Genomic DNA, 15521 nt, shown 5'->3' on the forward strand with positions numbered 1-15521 from the left:
CTGAACAAATATTGAATCAAAACTTGGGTAATTACTTTTTATTCTTTGAGATCATCTAAAAACTGATTAGAATTCTGTCCATTTCTCAGTTGATTAATAACAATTCAATTTTCTGAAGATAGTGTTGTTAAGAAACTCCTATAACATTTTCCCCATTTCCAATTTATAGTAAGGAGAGAATAGGAATTAGGTATTCTCTCCAATTCAATATAGTTGGTCACCCTAAACCTGTCTCCTCGAACAAATTCTAACTGCAATTTTCTTTTTCTAAAACTTCTTGTCCAATTTTGGCAGTAGACATACATGAGGATATAGTAAGCTTCATTATTCTGAGGACAGCTGGGCTTTATTGAAAGATATTTACTTTAAAAATGACATCATCAGCGCCAAGCCGGCCGGGCAGGGTCTGAAGCGGTACCGTTTCCCCTTCCACTCCCTCTCTGCTTCTGTCACATTACCGCCTCCTGGCCCACCTCGCGCCTTTCACCTGCACCTTGAGTCGTCCGCCGCGTAACCCGGCGGCTCCTGCCACGCGAGCATCCGCTCCGGTTCCGGCGCCGGCACGGGTCGCTCTCTGTTCGCCTGCCCCAAGGCTGCTGGTCAGCCACCTCCATGGCTGCCTACATCTCCCAGCCCAACGTGGTGAAGTGCTCCTGGGACGGGGTCGGCACCCTGTGCCTGCCGCTGCCGTAAGGCTTCTCCGCCATGCAAGGCTGGGGCGTCTCCGTGGAGTTGCCACAAATCCAAATGGGACAGGTCTAGAGTTCCAACACCCAAACATTCTGCCATTTGTACTGAGGTCTCCTAGGCTAAGGCTGCTAGACTGCAGAGGATGCTCACAACTGTATTCCTGAGCTGAACAGTGAGACAGCTATGTTTTCTGTCTAGGATGGACATGGAGGGGAGGAAGTTGCCTTGTACTGTGCCAAATATCTTCATGATATCATCAAAGATCAGAAGGCCTACAAAGAAAGGAAGCTACAGAAGGCTTTGGAAGATGCTTTCATGGCTATTGTTGCTAAACTGACCACTGAGGAAGTCATTAAGGAGCTGGCACAGATTGCAGGGCAACCCACTGAGGTTGAGGATGAAAAAGAAAAAGTAGCTGATGAAGATGATGTGGACAATGAGGAGACTGCACTGCTGCATGAAGAGGCTACCATGATTATTGAAGAGCTGCTGATGTGCTATGGACAGAACTGTCACAAGGGTTCTCCCCACAGCAAATCTGGAGCTGGGACAGGAGAGGAACCAGGGTCCCAGGGTCTCAATGGGGAGGCAGGACCTGAGGATCCATCTAGGGAAACTTCTTCAGGGGAAAATGGCCCCACAGCCAAGGCTCACATGGGCCTTTCCTCCAACTCAGAATGTGGGACTGAGGCAGGCCAAGGTGGGGAGCCTGGCACTCTCACTGGTGAGGCTGGGCCTTCCTACTCTTCAGACTCCGACAAGCTGCGTCAAGTTGCTAAGTCCAAGTTTTTGAGGACAGTGAGGATGAGTCAGATGAGGTGGAGGAGGAAGAGGAAGACAGTGAGGAATGCAGTGAGGAGGAAGATGGCTACAGCAGTGACGAGGCAGAGAATGAGGAAGATGAGGATGACACTGAGGAGGCTGAAGAGGATGAGGAAGAAGAAGAGGAGATGATGGTGCCTTGGATGGAAGGCAAAGAGGAGCCTGGCTCTGACAGTGGTACAACAGCGGTGGTGGCTCTGATATGAGGGAAGCAGTTGATTGTAGCCAATGCGGGAGACTCCCACTGTGTGGTGTCTGAGGCTGGCAAAGCTTTAGACATGTCCTATGACCACAAACCAGAGGGTGAAGTGGAGCTAGCATGCATCAAGAATGCTGGTGGCAAGGTCACCATGGATGGGCTAGTCAATGGTGGCCTCAACCTCTCCAGAGCCATTGGAGACCACTTCTACGAGAGAAACAAGAACTTGCCACCTGAGGAACAGATGACTTCGGCCCTTCCCGACATCAAGGTGCTGACTCTCACTGGCAATCACAAATCCATGGTCATTGCCTGTGATGGCATCTGGAATGTGATGAGCAGCCAGGAAGTTATAGACTTTATTCAATCAAAGATCGGCCAGCGTGATGAAAATAGGGAGCTTCGGTTATTCTCATCCATCGTGGAAGAGCTGCTGGATCATTGCCTGGCACCAGACACTTCTGGGGACAGTACAGGATGTGACAACTTGATCTGCATCATCATTTGCTTCAAGCCCTGAAACACAGCAGCGCTTCAGCTAGAGAGTGGCAAGCAGAAACTGGTGGAGGAGCTCTCTACTGAGGAGGCTGAAGCAAATGGCAACAGTGACAACAAGAAGAAGGCCAAGCAGGACTAGCAGTTATCCAGACCCCTGCCCACCTAGACTGATTTCTGAGCCCTCCAGACTGAGATTAAGTTTTGTCTTTTTCCTTTATCTTTAGCAGTGGTTATGAGGTGTGCAGGGGGAGCTGGATGGCTTTGCTCAGACCATTCCAAAGAGGGCTGTCCCTCCACACAGCAGCCTGGTTGCCTCTGCTGTCCTCCCCAGCCTCCTCCTTGCTCCTTGGGTCTCATCACCGGTTCTGTGCCTGTGCTCTATTGTGTTGGAGGGAAGGACTGTTGGTTCTGGTTTTTACTCTGTGAACTTTATTTAAGGACATTGTTTTTTAATGGTAGATTCATGGCCCCCAGCCACTTCCAGCCACTTGTACCCACTCTCTGTTGTACACTTTCAATCAACACTTTTTCAGACTAAAGGCCAAAACCTAAAAAAAAAAAAAAAAAAAAAATGACATCATCAGAAAATGGGACTCTGATCTTTTGAAAATTTTCTAACAATTTACTTAAATTCTGGTTATGAATCATGTTTTTGTGTATGCTTGCTTGCTATAATTAAACTTAAAATGTGAATCGTATTTTAATATTAAAAGTAAAACCACAGTGTTATTAAAATATTTAACATATATTCCTTTGAGAAAGAGCTAGTACTTCACTGAACTGTTTCAATGGTGTACAACTTCTATTAGTCTTTTTATTATTTTAAAATGAAACACATGTCTACTGACTGATACAAATCTGAAATAAATATTAAACACCTGGAGTAATAATGCTGAGATTTTCATTATAGTTTTGTTTTATAAACTGTGTTATTATAATTTCTACTACTACTCTTATTGGTGTTTTGCACACAGGATACAAAAGAAGTATAGACAAAAAGAAATGATAAGATTCTACTCCCTATCAATCTATCATAACTATTTGTGGACAAATGGCTACTTACTATTGGGGTCTATCAAATTAATTAAATGATTCAAATTAAAACATGCTCAGGTAATACATTTTCTCATAGATTTTTTTTTCATATAAAGGGAAATAGTGTCATGTAGTAATCATAGTGGTCATCTCTGAGATTAACAAATATTCAAGTGTTTGATAATAAAATGCCCAGTTTTGATAAAATGTGGAAACACAATCTTATACACTGTTGGTGGGAGTATATATATTTTGGGGAGGGCCATTTGGCCATAGCAATAATCATTACTAGTGTACATACACGTAGCCCTAACAATTCCATTAAGGATTTATTATAACAATATTCTCACATAAAATACCCAAAAATACACACACAGATGCGTGCGCGCACACACACACACACACAAATGCACATACAAGGTGCCTGAGTGTGTGCGTATGTATGTGTTTATTTTTGTGTGCATACTTGCTTGTGCATAGAAAATATTTGGATCTATAAACAAATGTAAGAAATGAGATGTGGAGGAGACTTTCTTATTCACTTTCTGCATAAACATACTTTTAAAAAGCATGAACCTATATTTCTCCTTCAATACAGTTAAATGAAAATAACGCAATTTTCAACAAGTATTTTTAGGAAAAAACATTTAGTGTGGGTCAATAAAACATTTTAAGTGCAATCAATTCTCAGAAAGATGATAGAAAATAATCAATGTAAACAGCATGCCATTTTTCTCTTTAAGAATATATTTATTTACCTGCTATATGTGTGCCTACCTTAGCAAAACTGGAAATATACTGTCAGCATCAACATTTGTCTATAATGAATATATATCTTTATAAGTATGAGTAAATAATTTTTAATTTGTAATATCTTTAATGAAGTAACTGCCTGCTTTCTATGTTAATTAAATGTTAATTCAAGAGATGTCGTTTTTAGAAACTATAAATTTCTTACTTAATTTTGTTTTCATTGTGGCCACTGAAATATTATTTGTTTTCACATACCTATTAATATTTTTGTAAGCTATGTTCTTCTTATTCACTCTGATTTACAGCTATTTTCTTTCACAAAACTTCAAACAATTGATGTTCATCATTTTACCTAATGAAACAATGATTTTTCATGAAAACTGTCAAGCAGTATTTACTACATCTATGACTATCAAAAATAAACTCCCACAGTTGAAAAGTCTCATATCACATTTCTCATCACCATAGTTATGGCAGTAAACTAAAATCTCAGAAATGAGGGAACAGGTAAGAAATTGCCAGTACTATTTGAATGAAGGATAATGTCTTCTTCATAAAGGGATCAGGTTGCTACTTTAATTCACCAGTTCTGTATTCTAAGATTTATTTATTTTGTTGGGGGAGGAGTCAGCTGTTAAACCTGAACATCAATTTTACAGAAAGAAAATTTATGTATGTCCTTCCATAGTCTGAAGAAACATTATTATCCTATCATAATGAAAAATAAAATAAAATAAAATAACTTAAAAACCCAGAGGGTACATAGCTGGACAGATTTGCAAAGCCAGTACTATAAATTCTGAATATTCATGTGCCATCTCACATTGAGAACATAAAAGTTTAGGTCCCCACAGGGTTAAAGCCTCATCATTCAATCTATATTTAAGGAAAAAGAGGGCAGGGAATTGCCTCTCACAATCAACTAAGGACAGTGCCAGAGTGGTAAAATGAAAAAATAAATGACTCACTTAAGAGAAGGAAAGTTTCCGAATCATTCCTTCAACAAATATTAAAATGCATGGATTTCTTCTCTCATTCTCTTATCTTATTTTTTCCCAGAGAGATAGAGAAAGGAGTTCTGACCAAGGCCAGGGAGGTGTTATGGGTTGGTGACAAAAGTAAGGTCAGTGACAAATGATGGAGTGAGGTTACATTCTCCAACTCAACCCTCCCTTTTGCACCAATTCTACTCTAACCTGGGCTGGTGCCAAAATGCAGAAGACTGTCATTACTCTCCTCTTGATTATTCAGTAATCTCCTCCCTTTCTTCTTTCACCTTCTTTGAAATATTTTCTCAGGATGATAAGAATTGTGCCTTTGTAATCACTTTTCTTGTCTGGAAAACTAAAAACCCAGCTCTCAGGAAAGAATGTGTGCATGGCATCTGAGAAAGCTATCATACACACACACACACACACACACACACACACACACAAACACAGATAAAGGGAAAGACAGAAATGGATTCTACTGTACAGAGTATATACAGATATAGCAATGAAATTAAAGCTGTGAGAAAGTACCAAGATGCCAACTTCCTAAGGTGGCAAAAGCTCTCCAGAGAATTCTCAGAGCTTCTCTCCCTATTTTAAAATTCTGCAACAAAAGGGTGAAATGCTTTCTTCTCAGCCCACTCCAATACAGATGGAAATGAGACATCATCTACCTGCCATCCTGTGCAGTTATTCTTCATCCTTGACAATGACAGTCCGGCAATGCAGAGGGAGAGGTTTGAGTCCTGAAGTTTTATTTTCGGCAACTGTACAAGTCAGGAACCAAACAGTGCAGATTATAGGGATCCAGTTTTCTCACAAGACACTGACAAGCACCTCAGGGGAGGTGTACAAGCACTGTGTAAAACCATTTACACAGGAGGACCTTCAAGATGGTGGAGGAGTAAGATGTGAAGATCACCTTCCTCCCCATAAATACACCAAAAAATACATCTACATGTGGAACAACTCCTACAGAACACCTACTGAACACTGGCAGAAGACCTTAGACTTCCCAAAAGTCAAGAAAAAACCCACATACCTGAGTAGGTCAAAAGAAAAAAGAGAAAACGGAGACAAAAACATAAGGACGGGACCTGCACCTCTGGGAGGGAGCTGTGAAGGAGGAAAAGTTTCCACACACTAGGGAGCCCCATCACTGATGGGGATCTGGGGTGGGTGGGTGGGGGGAGCTTCAGAGTCATGAAGGAGAGTGCAGCAACAGGGGTGCAGAGTGCAAAGCGGCATGCTTCAGGCTGTTGCAACGTCACGCCAGCCTCTGCCGCCTCTGGCTAACCCTGCATTCCAATTTTGACTATCATACCCCTTCCCTTCCCCCATATTAACAAACTGAAAGATAAAAACCATATGATAATCTCAATAGATGCAGAAAGAGCTTTCAACAAAATTCAAAACCCGTTTATGATAAAAAAAAAAAAAACCTCTCCAGAGGTGGGCATAGATGGAACCTACCTCCAAGTAATAGAGACCATATATGACAAACCCACAGCCACAATCGTTCTCAATGGTGAAAGAATGAAATCATTTCCTCTAAGATCAGGAACAAGACAAGGTTGCCCACTCTCACTGCTATTATTTAACATAGTTTTGGGAGTTTTAGCCACAGCAATCAGAGAAGAAAAAGAAATAAAAGGAATCCAAATCAGAAAAGAAGAAGCAAAACTGTCACTGTTTGCAGATGACATGATATTATATATGGAGAATCCTAAAGATGCTACCAGAAAACTGCTAGAGCTAATCAATGAATTTGGTAAAGTAGCCGGATACAAAATCAATGCACAGAAATCTCTTTCATTCCTATAAACTAAGGACAAAAAATGTGAACGAGAAATTAAGGAAACAATCCCATTTACCATTGCAACAAAAAGTATAAAATACATAGGAATAAATCTTTCTCAGGAGTCAAAAGATCTGTATGTAGAAAACTATAAGGCACTGATGAGAGAAATTAAAAATGATAAAAACAGATAGAGAGATATACCATGTTCTTCTATTGGAAGATGCAATATTCTCAAAATGATTATACTACCCAAAGCAATCTACAGATTCAATGCAATCCTTATCAAACTACTAATCGCATTTTTCACAGAACTAGAGCAAAAAATTGTACAATGTGTATGGAAACACAAAAGACCCCAAATAGCAAAAGCAATCCTGAGAAAGGAATCAGGCTCCCTGACTTCAGACTATAATACAAAGCTACAGTAATCAAGACAGTGTGGTACTTGCACAAAAACAGAAATATAGATCAATGGAACAGGATAGAAAGCCCAGAGATAAACCCACGCACATATGGTCACCTTATCTTTGATAAAGGAGGCAAGCATATACAGTGGAGAAAAGACAGTCTCTTCAATAAGTGGTGCTGGGAAAACTGGACAGCTATATGTAAATGAATGAAATTAGAACACTCTCTAACACCATACACAATTATAAACTCAAAATGGATTAAAGACCTAAATCTAAGGGCAGACACTGTAAAACTCTTAGATGACAACAGGCAGAACACTCTGTGACATAAATCACATCAAATTCCTTTTTGACCCACCTCCTAGAGAAATGGAAATAAAAACAAAAATAAATAAATGGGACCTAATGAAACTTAAAAGCTTTTGTACAGCAAAGGAAACCCATAAACAAGACGAAAAGACAACCCTCAGAATGGGAGAAAATTTTTGAAAATGAAGCAACTGAAAAGGATTAATCTCCAAAATATACAAGCAGCTCATGCAGCTCAATATCAGAAAAAGAAAAAATCCAATCCAAAAATGGGTGGAGGACCTAAATACACATTTCTCTAAAGAAGATATACAGATTCCACCAAACACATGAAAGTTTCTCAACATCACTAATCATTAGAGAAATGCAAATCAAAACTACAATGAGGTATCACCTCACACCAGTCAGAATCACCATCATCAAAAAATCTACAGACAGTAAATGCAGGAGAGGGTGTGGGGAAAATGGAACCCTCTTGAACTGTTGGCCGGAATGTAAACTGATACAGCCACTGTGGAGAACAGTATGGAGGTTCTTTAAAAAACTAAGAATAGAACTACCATATGACCCAGCAATCCCACTACTGGGCATATACTCTGAGAAAACTATAATTCAGAAAGAGACATGTACCACAATGTTCAATGCAGCACTATTTACAATAACCAGGACATGGAAGCAACCTAAGTGTCCATCAACAGATGAATGGATAAAGAAGATGTGGCACATATATACAATGGAATATTACTCGGCCATAAAAAGAAATGAAGCTGAATTATTTGTAGTGAGGTAGATGGACCTAGAGTCTGTCATAAAGAGTGAAGTAAGTCAGAAAGAGAAAAACAAATACCATATGTAACACATATGTATGGAATCTAAAAACAAAAAAATGGTTCTGATGAACCTAGGGGCAAGACAGGAATAAAGACATAGATGTGGAAAATGAACTTGAGGACACGGGGAGGGGGAAGGGTAAGCTGGGACAAAGTGCGAGAGTACCATTGATATATATACACTACCAAATGTAAAATAGATAGCTAGTGGGAAGCAGCTGCATAGCACAGGGAGATCAGCTCGGTGCTTTGTGACCTCCTAGAGGGGTGGGATAGGGAGGGTGGGAGGGAGGGAGATGCAAGAAGGAAGAGATATGAGAACATATGTATATGTATAACTGATTCACTTTGTTATAAAGCAGAAACTAACACAACATTGTAAAGCAATTATACTCCAATAAACATGTTAAAAAAAACCAAACATTTACACCATGCTAATATGACTGAGATGATCTCCAAATTGTCTAATGATAATCAGCATCACTCAGAAGAAAAAAGCAGTAAAGAGTTAGCAAAATTGGGATCTGCTTTTATACCGTTATTTGTAACTTGAACCCGGTTCTTCGGCAGTGCCTATTTGTTTGTTTTTTTCTCCTTTTAGGCTGATTCCTTTTAACCTGCTTTAGCATTTTCCCCTAAGTCTCACTTTTACCTTTGCTATTATAGCTCTTTTTCAACCCCGCTCTGCCACCAAAGGCCTTTGTAATGGATTTCTTGGTTAGGTTAGGAGCTTGCTTGTTTAGTATTTAGTGCTTTGAGGCTGATACTTGGGAACCAGAATCAGTGGTCCTAAGAATCCACCAACATTGTAACTGTCGCATTCACTACCCACTTTCTTGAGATATTTTATTTTTTTTCTAGACAAAAAGTTTTCCCTGTCTTAAAGTGTTCCATAATGCAAAAATTCTGAATTCTTCCTTTCAAATGCACTTTATCTCTTAGTCAGACATCAGGCATTGCTTATATTTCATTTAAGGGTCAACCCTAATAGTGAGTATTTTTCCTGTAAAATGAAAGGTACAATACTCAGAAGGCAAGAGCTGCAGTTACGAAAAATCATCTTGCATTATTTACTTAAAATTACACATGCATCAAATATTTCAGAAACCAATTTAATCTATCATTTAAGACATTTGATAAAACAAATATAAAGTGTTTTATTCAAGTTGAGTTCAGGGCACTGCAAGCTGTCGGCAGATGGAGCGATTCTGCAACATACGCTCTACATATTTTCAATGAGGAAAGCCAACTAAAATTGTTTAATATTTTAATTACATGCCTCTTTCATGAGAGGATGATTAAAATTCATCTAGAAAAACTTGCCTTTCCATAATTTAGGATACTGATTCCACCATGTTTTCTTCCAAAAGGTTTTCCATAAATATGTTAAAATGAAAACTTAACTGACTTTTAATCATTATAGAGATCTGAGAGAAATAATTGGAAATTCTAAGTTTTGAAAAAATGGTGTATAGCATCCAAGTAATGTCAAAAACTTATATTTTGTTCTTTTCACACATTAAACACTGTGAAAGCAAGGAAATTCTTCTGTTGCATTAATCCACCAATTACTCTGGATCCAAATTATGAGAGTTCATAAAATTTCCACAATAAACACAAGTATGTCCCCCTTTGATATTGGACTCTGTAAACTTTCCATTTTGATTTTCAAGAACTAAAGTTGCTGAATTGCAGGAGTAAGAAGAGAAATTGGAGATATTCTTAGTGCCTAACATTGGCTTTTACACATAAAAGGCAATAAACATACTTTTCAATTGATTAATAAGCAAGATGCATGTCTTTATTTTCAACTTCTTAAGGCTTTTAGATTCCTTCAACCTTGACCGTGTTCTAAACTTCAGTTCTGTTTTATCAGTCCCTGCCATGGTGTAATTTTGGAGGAATAATCAGATATCCGTCCAGAGGCTTTGTTTTATGCTTATTGATTTTATTTCATCATTTATTGACTTGTGAGCACACTTTGCAGAGCAGTTATTTTACATTTTTACCACTCTTCTTAAGTCCTTTATTCTATGTTTAGTGCAGGGGGAAACCCCATCTCTTATTTAATAGAAAATCATAGTTTTACTATTGATTATTACTATAAGTGTAGCTCTCTGCTCGATATTCGAATTCATTCATTCATTCAAAAATAATTTAGTGCATGCCCACTATGTGACAGATGCTATGCTTTACATATGCTATTTCAATTACATTACACAAAAATATATTTAATATGTACTATTATATTCTCCATTTTGCAAATGAGGAAACTAAATCTTAAAGAGGTTATTTGCCCAAAGTCAAATGTCTTGAGCAGAAAGGAGAAGGGGTGCAGTAACAGAGGAGGTGAGAACTCTGTTCCACACAGATATTCAGAGTTTTAGAGGCCCTGCCGTCTTCAGTGCTTAACTCCAAAGATCACCCAGAGCATTAAACTCCAGTTGACAGATAAGAGATTTGAGAGATTGTAAGAGAATTGTGAGCCATGCTTGGAAGTGGCTTATATTACCTCTATCTATGTTCTTCCAGCCAGAACTCAGTTACCAGGCCAGATTAAACTGTAACAGAAAGTGGGGAATTTAGTGTAGCTATGTACTCAGGAGGAAAAAATGTCTGGAGACTAATTGTTTTCCAAACTCTTGGAGCCTAGGAAATCCATAGAGATGTCTTGCTGTTTGTGTATTATTACAAATAATAATAACTCATTAATTAAAAGTTCTGGTATCAATTTCAACATATGGAGAGTGGTTTTCCCACATCACCAAGCAATTCTCCAACACTAGCTGGGTGTTCTACAAATCAACTCAATACTAGCACTATCTACCCGGAGAGAGCATAAGATTCTATGTTGTTGCCTATACTTCTGGCAGACTGGCTATAAATCAGACTTTCCCACGAACCCCTCTTTGGTTTCTATCAATTTGCTAGAGTGGCTCACAATATGCAGAAAACCAGTTTACTCAACAGATTACTGATCTATTGCAAAGGATATTAAAAAATTCAAATCTGCAGCAAGATGAAGAGATACACAGGGCCAGTCAGGTCCTGAACAAAGAAGCTTCTGTCCTCTTGGAGTCTGGAGCCTAGCAAGGTGGTACGTGGAAGCATTCTGGTTCCCCAACCTGGAACCTCTTTCATTCCCCTCCTTTTGGGTTTTTATGGAGGCTTCATTACATAGGCATGGTTGATTAAATCATGAACCACTGGTGATTGATTCAATCTCCAGTTCCCTTTCCCTCCCCAGAAATCAGGGAATGGGACAAAGTTTCACTCTTCTGTTTGTGGTTGGTTCCCCTGGCAACCAGTCCTATCCTTAGGTGCTTTTCAAAGGTCACCTCACTAACATAAATCCAGTTGTGGTGAAAAGGAATTTGTTACGAATTACGAGACACCTATTTTATCTTTATGGTTTTCAAGCAGCTTTTCAGGAACTGTGAATAAGAAACCAAATATTACAGCAAAAGATGTTCCCATTGTTTTTATAGCTCAGGAAATTCCAAGGGTTCTGAGACCAGTGAGCCAGGAAACTTGGGCTGAATGAAGATCAAATATATATGAGAAATATATTTTGGTCTTCTGAATGACCACATATATATTTCTTATAAATCACAATATCACATTCACATTAAATGTTTATTTAAGGCCAAGCACTATGGGAAGTAAATTCATGCATTTTCTCATTTAATTTTTGTAACAACCTCATTAGGTTTACACTATCATTATTCAAATTTTACAGTAGATTTGTATCTTATATTGGTTTTAAACACATTTTAAAGAATAAAATAGTGTCAAAACCAGGGCTCAGACCCAAGCCAGAGCTCTAAGCCATTTTTTAACACAGTTTTTCATTTTCTGAGTAAATCCTTTTTGTAATAGAGAATTTAATGTATACATATTTTTTCTCAGTGCCTCTCTTCTCTATACCTTTCCTGCTTTAAAATCCAGTCTCCTTAGGGAGAATTGATTAAAATGTTATATGAGAACTATTAATAATTCTAAAACTTATGAACTAAAAATATTCCACAAAGGATGTTTTATATATGTGCATTCTCCTGACAGGTATATTTTGCTGTAGGTATAATCTAAAAGCTAATTAATTTTTATTTTGAATTACTCCAAGAAAATAAATTTGCTGTTCTATACGGTATTTATTTATTTATTTTAATGTTTTATTTTTTAAACAGGGTATTTATTTATTTATTTATTTATTTTTATTTATTTTTGTCTGTGTTAGGTGTTCATTGTTGTGCACAGGCTGTCTATAGTTGCGGCAAGCAGGGGCTACTCTTTATTGCGGTGTGTGGACTTCTCATTTCGGTGGCTTCTCTTGTTGTGGAGCACGGGCTGTAGGCATGCGGGCTTCAGTAGTTGTAGCACATGGCCTTAGTAGTTGCAGCACGTGGGCTCAGTAGCTGTGGCATACGGGCTCTAGAGCGCATGGACTTAGTTGTTTCAGGGCATGTGGGATCTTCCCAGACCAGGGATTGAACCCGTGTCCCCTGCATTGGCAGGGGGATTCTTAACCACTGCAACACCAGGGAAATCCCCTATATAGTATTTAATATTGTTACAGTATCGGTAGTAATTTAGATTTTTATTTGCTTTTTATATATGGCATTCTTCCTGATATTATCTTTGTCAAGATGAATACCTGTCATACAGGTTTTTTTTTGATATAAGAGGCTTATTTGCTTTCTCAATTTTTATGTGAAGATATTATTTAAATCTGGTACAGTTTCAAATATTTTAACACTGTTTCCATTTCCACTTTCTTCTGATTTGGAAGAAGGTGAACATTGGTTCACACAAAAAACCTATTACCTATACAATTCTTTTTTTTTTAATATTTATTTATTTGGCTGCATCGAGTCTTAGTTGTGGCATGCGGTATCTTTGTTGTGGCATGTGGGATCTTTTCATTGTGGTGCATGGGCCCTTTGTTGCAGCACGTGGGTTTCTCTTTAGTTGTGGCACGTGGGCTCTAGAGTGCACAGGCTTGGTAGTTGTAGCACGCGGGCTCTCTAGTTGTGGTGCATGGGCTCTAGAGCACAAAGGCTTAGTTGCCCTATGGCGTGTGGGATCTTAGTTCCACGACCAGGTATCAAACCTACGTCCCCTGCATTGGAAGGTAGATTATTAATCATTGGAACACCAGGGAAGTCCTTCATTTTTTTTTTTTTAGATTAAGTGTTTTTTAAATTAATTTTTATTGGAGTATAGTTGATTTACAATATTGTGTTAGTTTCTGCTGTACAGCAAAGTGAATCAATTATGCATATGCATATATCCACTCTTTTTTAGATTTATTTACCATATAGGTCATTACAGAGTATTGAGTAGAGTTCCCTGTGCTATATAGTAGGTTCTTATTAGTTTTCTATTTTATATATAGTAGTGTGTATATGTTAATTCCAAACTCCTAATTTATCCCTCCCTCCAACTTTCCGCTTTGGTAACCATAAGTTTGTTTTCTAAGTCTGTGAGTCTGTTTCCATTTTGTAAATAAGTTCATTTGTACCATTTTTTTAGATTCCATATATAAGCGATATCATATGATATTTGTATTTCTCTGTCTGACTTACTTCACTCAGTATGACAATCTCTAGGTCCATCCATGTTGCTGCAAATGGCATTATTTTGTTCCTTTTTATGGCTGAGTAATATTCCATCATATATATGTCCCACATCTTCTTTATCCATTCCTCTGTTGATGTTCATTTAGGTTACTTCCATGTCCTGGCAACTGTAGATAGTTCTGCAATGAACACTGGGGTGCATGTATCTTTTTGAATTATGGTTTTCTCTGGATATATATCCAGGAGTAGGGTTGCTGGGTTATATGGTAGTTCTATTTTTAGTTTTTTAAAGAACCACCATACTGTTCTCCATAGTGGCTGTACCAATTTACATTCCCACCAACAATTCTTAATTTAGAGATAAAGGGCTGGAGCACTGAATTCCAATGTATGGGAAGGGGGGTTATTTCCACACCAACAACAAATGTTCCAACACCAACTAGGTGTCATACAGTTCAACTCAATTCTGACACTATAGAGATAGTGTCAAATCCCACAGGTTATTTTATAAGGCTGCTTTTGTTCTTTTGGATGCCAATTGCAAGCCCAGGTTATCACCTGTGCTTCTGACCAACTGGCTATAGATTGGAGGTTCTTATAAATCTCTACTTGGGTTTGTTTAATTTGCTAGAGTGGCTTACAGAACTCAGAATTGAGAACAGGAGACCAAATATTGTCTCTCATTGATCTTATTACTCAGGAAATTCCAATGGTTTTGGGAGCTTGGGGTGAGGAGCCATGGATGAAGTCCAATTCATCATCAGAATGACCAAATATATATGTTTTATAAATCACAGTGTCTCAAAGGATATAAGTAAAACCCGTTTTACTAATTTGAATGTATGATTTAGATCTTATACATTGATATTTAAAAATACCCAACATTTATTTTAAGTAAAAGGCAGGTTGCAAAAAATCAAGAAAAAAGACAAACCAATAAAATTGGGGACCAGACTTGAACAGACTCTTCACTAAAGAAAATACCCAGATGGCCAATAAACATATAAAGTGTTGTTCAACCTCATTCATAATTAAAGAAATAAAAATTCAAACCACAATAAAATGCCACTACATATCCATCAAAATGGCTAATATTAAAAGAGACAATACCAAGTGTTGACAAGGTTGTGGAGAAAGCAGAACTGTTATATACTGCTGGTAAAAGTGTAAATTGGTGAGACCACTTTTAAAAACTGTTTGACATTTTCCATTTTGGTGAATATATGCATAACCAAAGATCCAACATTTCCATTCCAAGATATGTATCTATATCTGTATCTACATCTATATGTATATACCTATATCTATCTCCTTAGAGAAATGTGTGCAAATGTGCACCAAAAACCAAGTACAATAATGTTCATAGCAGTACTATGTTTAATAGCCAACATCTAGAAATAATGCAAATGTTCATCAACATAGGACAGAAAAACAAACTATGGTATATTCATACAATAGAATACAACATACAATTGAAAATGCAGTGAGCATCTGTTAAACACAAGAATACAGACAAAACTCACAAAAATATACTTGAACAAGAGAAGCCAAACTGAAAAGAACACATACTGTATGATTCCATTTATATGCATTTCTAGAAAAG

At 37.9% G+C, this 15521-nt stretch overlaps 1 pseudogene; it reads left to right on the plus strand.

Moving 5' to 3' along the window:
• The first annotated feature begins 612 nt into the window (after positions 1–612).
• On the plus strand, positions 613–2348 carry LOC137756954 (protein phosphatase 1G-like; annotated as a pseudogene).
• Positions 2349–15521: the final 13173 nt, after the last annotated feature.

This window comes from Eschrichtius robustus, chromosome X (assembly GCF_028021215.1).
Source record: "Eschrichtius robustus isolate mEscRob2 chromosome X, mEscRob2.pri, whole genome shotgun sequence".
NCBI lineage: Eukaryota > Metazoa > Chordata > Mammalia > Artiodactyla > Eschrichtiidae > Eschrichtius > Eschrichtius robustus.